The sequence below is a fragment of the Miniopterus schreibersii genome, assembly GCF_964146895.1.
Source record: "Miniopterus schreibersii genome assembly, chromosome: 13".
Lineage (NCBI taxonomy): Eukaryota > Metazoa > Chordata > Mammalia > Chiroptera > Miniopteridae > Miniopterus > Miniopterus schreibersii.
This window is the reverse complement of record NC_138113.1, coordinates 33,360,769-33,365,455: the sequence shown is the minus strand read 5'-3', so window position 1 is coordinate 33,365,455 and position 4,687 is coordinate 33,360,769. Positions and strand designations below refer to the sequence as shown.

At 46.7% G+C, this 4,687-nt stretch overlaps 1 pseudogene across 1 annotated transcript; it reads left to right on the top strand.

The window, feature by feature from the left end:
• Positions 1-560: 560 nt before the first annotated feature.
• On the top strand, positions 561-3,597 carry LOC308566049 (neuronal PAS domain-containing protein 2 pseudogene; annotated as a pseudogene). Its single transcript has 2 exons — positions 561-592; positions 1,723-3,597. The product of its transcript is annotated as a neuronal PAS domain-containing protein 2 pseudogene (transcript).
• The last annotated feature ends 1,090 nt before the right edge of the window (positions 3,598-4,687 follow it).

Genomic DNA, 4,687 nt, shown 5'->3' with positions numbered 1-4,687 from the left:
AGGGGAAGGAATAACGGAGAGGCCGGGAGGAGCAACGAGTGGGGAAAAGACTTCCAACCCCACCACTTAACTGAGACGTCTGTTGGTACCAGGACCTTACCTCTAGAGCAAAGCTATCCAACAGAAACATAAAATGTACCACACATTTCATTCACATTTTTCTAGTAGCCACAGTTTTTTTCTAAAAACAGGTGAAATTAATTTTAATAACATGTATTTAAACTGTATCAAAAATATTATTTCAACATGTAGTCAATCAAAAATTAATAAGCTATTTTACATTCATTTCTTTCATGTAAGTTTTTGAAATCTAGTGTATATTACATGTACAGCAAATATCAATTTGGATGCTCAATGCTAATTGTATTTAGATTTCCCAAAATTTTAAATTAAAAAAGGAGTTTCATATACTAAGTTGTTCAAAATACACTTAAATTTTTCCAATAACTGAATCAAATATCAGTTTTTAAATTTAAATTTAAGCTAATTAAAATAAAGTAAAATTAAAAATTCAGTTTCTTGGTCACAGTAGCCACATTTCAAGTGCTCAGTAGCCATATATGGCTGGTGGCTACCACATTAGACAACACAGGTAAAGAACATTCCATGAGTGCAGAATGTGGTATGGGACTGTGCAGCTCTAGATAGTTCTTCGGTGTACAGTAAACTTCATTCACTACTTGGCCCGGCAGAGTCAGGGAAGTGGGTTAGGTACATAAAACAGGTTCCGTAACTTTTCAAAAGCCTTGCTGTGCCCCTCCCTTGACTCCCAAACAAAGACTTCTCCAGGTCCCCTCTCCCATTCTGCCCACTCCTATGCCAGCAGGCCAGGGAAGAGCAAGGCCTCCAGTCAGAGATTCCAGTTTTAATCTCAGCTCATCACTTACCAGTTCACTTGCAACAGTTAACTTTTCTAAACCTTAGTTTTCTCAATCATTAATTATCTATAATATTTTAAAGAATTGTTGTAAGGAGTGCCCCAGCTCAGCCCTGTGTTTAATTTGTGAACAGTTTTTGCTGCTACTGTTATCATCAGCCCTTTCCTGCTTATCTGTTCAGATGGCTTTTGCTCTGGAACTCCAAGTCCCACATGGCCCCTTCTTTCTACTCTGAACTAGAACAAATGATTAACCTCACAAAACAACCATCAACATTCTTTCCAAGGACATCTATGACCTCATTAAGTTCAAACCCACAGACTCCTCCATCTCTCTGCAGTGTGTAACACTGTTGCTTCTCCCTCCATATCCTGGTTCTTCTCTAACATCGATCCCACAGACCATTCCTCCTGTTTTTGCAAAGGCAAACCTTCTCATTACTGCGTCCTAGGCCTGAGCTTTCCCCAAGCTACAGTCTCATTTATTCCCAGGCCCCATCAGTGGCCCTAACCTGAGGACTTCTAAACCTGTACCTGCAGCTCCCACTTCGGATTCAGGCCCAACTCATTACCCCCTGCTGGCCTCTGCTGCTTGATCTAACTCTGAACTCATCCTTGCTCTCTCAAATCAGGTTCCCGGGGAACCCAGGTTCTCTGGTTGCTGTGAGTGGGAGAAGGGAACACACACTGACCCCAGCCTCCTGTGTGCCACACCCTGTGCTGGGCACCTCATTCAATTCTCAGGACATCTCTGTGAGGAAGGAACTGCGACCTGCATTTTTATAGCTGGGGGGAAAAAGACTCAGAAGAGGAAGGAACCAAAATCTAGGTCTATCTGAATCCAGACTGCAGCAAGAGCAGCCTGCCTCTCGCAGGAGCCCGTGGGCCAGTGCGGGCGCTGGCCCAAGAGCAGCTCCCTGCACCCGCTCGGGCTCCGGCTCTGGCTCCCAGCGGCGGCGGGAGGCCTGTCTGCCCAGCCCAGTTCGCACCCGGGCGCCGGCCACCCCGGCCCGCTCCAAGGAACTGCATAGAAAATCTAATGAAGATGAGAAAGACGGGGCAAAGAGAGCTTCTTGAAACATGTCTGAGAAGAAACGTCGGGACCAGTTCAATGTTCTCATCAAAGAGCTTGCTCCATGCTTACTGGCAACACGGGAAATGGACAAAACTACCGTGCTGGAAAAGGTCATTGGATTTTTGCAGAAACACAAACAGAGCAAATGGAAATCTTTGCTATTCAGCAGAACTGGAAACCTTCCTTCCTTACTAACGAAGAATTCACACAACTGACTTTGGAGGCATTAGATGGCTTCATCGTCACCATAAGGAAGGGTGGCAGCATTCTCTGTATCTCTGACAGTATCACACCTCTCCTCGGGCACTTACCGTCAGATATCATGGATCAGCATTTGTTAAATTTCCTTCCAGAACAAGAACATTCAGAAGTTTATAAGATGCTCTCTTCCCATGTGCTTGTGACGATTCCCCCTCCCCAGATACTTAAAATCTGACAACGATTTAGAGTTTTCTTGCCATCTTCTCCGAGGCAGTTTGAACCCAAAGGAATTTCCAGCTTATGAATACATAACATTTGTAGGGAATTCTCACTCCTTCAATAATATGCCTAGTCCCTCCTCTAATTACTTTGACAGCACCCTTTCAAAGCCTTGCCGGGTGCCACTCGGAAAGGTCTGCTTCATCACTCCTGTTTGCCTAGCAACACCACAATTCTTAAAGGAAATATGCGTAGTTGACGAACCTTTAGAGGAATTCATTTCAAGGCACAGCTTGGAATGAAGATTTTTATTTCTCAATCACAGAGCCCCTCCAACCATAGGATACCTGCTTTTTGAAGTTTTGGGAACCTCAGGCTATGACTACTACCACATTGATGATCTAGAGTTTCTGGCCAGGTGCCACCAGCACCTGATGCAGTTTGGCAAAGGGATGTCATGTTGTTACTGGTTTCTGACCAAAGGCCAGCAGTAGATTTGGCTGCAGACCCAATTCTACATCACCTCCCACCGGTGGAACTCCCAGCTTGAGTTCATCGTATGCACACACTCGGTGGTCAGTTATGCAGCTGTCCGGATGGAAAGGAGGCAGGAGATGGCTTTGCAAGACCCACCATCCAAGGTCATCCACCCTTCAGCACTATAAGGACACGGGTTCAAGCCTGGAGCTTCAGCAGCACTTTAATGCACTTGAGGTGGGCACCTCAGGCCTTAACACAAGTCACTCACCATCAGAAGTCACTCACCTTAAGAAGTTCCCATAAACCCCTGCACACGGCCATATCATAATCCACCTCCACTCCAAGCAGGCTGACGGCAGTGGCTAGCACCACAGCTGTGCCAAGATTGGCCACCCTGCCCCAAGAGCTCCCCGTGCCAGGGCTCAGCCAGGCAGCCACAATGCTGACTCTCTTGCCTGTTCCATCTTCCTGTGACTTCACACAGCAGCTCCTGCCTCAGACCATTTTTCAGAACCTACCTGCCCCACTCACACAGTTTCCAGCACAGTTCAGTATATTCCAGGCCATCAAAGACCAGCTGGAGCAGCGGACATGGATCCTGCAAGCCAATATCCGGTGGAAGCAGGAGGAGCTCCAAAAGACCCAGTGGTAGTTCTGACTGGTCCAGGACTCCAATGTCCAGATGTTTCTGCAGCAGCCAACTATATCGCTGAGCTTCAGCAGTGCCCAGCAGCCCAATGCTTAACAGCAGCTCTCGCAGAGGTCAGCCCCAGAGACCCAGTCCCCACTCATGTTTTTTCCAATCCTTAGGACCACCTTCTATAATTCATTCAATGGATTGACACTCAGCCAGGATAACTAGTATACCATCTACCCCATAAAGGTTTGCAGGTTAGTGAGGGAGACAGAGAAAATACAGGTAAATACAGTGGTGTGGCAAGTGCTAAGATGGGTTCCTATGGGAATGCACAGAAGGGGCACTTAACTCAGCCTTTGGGGTTAAAAAGCCTCCATCAAAGAGAAAATACTGCGTCACTGACCACTGAGTGTGTGCACACGATGAACTCAGGCTGGGAGTTCCGCCAGTGGGAGGTGATGTAGAAGTGGGTCTGCAGCCAAATCTACTGACATCCCTTTCACTTGTGTTAAGGCTGGATCAAGAAAGACTAGTCAGAATTAGAAAGGAAGAGAACCGAGCAGGAAGGATGGTCCCAGGCAGAGGTAGCAGTGAGTGCAAATGCCTGAAAATAGGGAAAGAGAGTGGGGAGGCTGCAAGCGGTTCTGCCTGGCAGGTGCCAGAGCAGCAGCATGAGACAGAGGTGAGCACAGGCCAGCTAGCATCTAAGTGGAGAGTACAGGAAACCATTAAATGCTTTCAGCAGAGGAGAGACAGGTTCAGATATTCATATGAGAAAGATTCACTCTAGCTGCAATGTAGAGAATGGATTTTAGAAGAGCCCAAAGATGGGACAGCAGAGAGGCCAATGATCTGGCCACTGCCATAGCCCAGATAAGAGAGGATGACAGTGCAAATGAAGGTAGTGGCCCCCTAGATGAGGAGTGGAGAGAAATCCAGAACTGAGACGGTACAGGTGATCGATTACATATTATTAGATGTGGTTAATTTTTCTGGTTATGATATAAAAAATGTGGTTTTCCTTGACAGTATCAACTGGTTCATGATTTTCTATCTTGAGCCTCTTGCTCCCTTCCCAGCTGTGGTGCTTCCTCCATCCCGTCTTCCTCAGCCGCTAAGGTTCACTGCAACCTTGGTTCAACGTGCGGGGGTGGGCACAGTCATCTTTGGCTGGCAACTGACTCCCAGCCTAGACTTT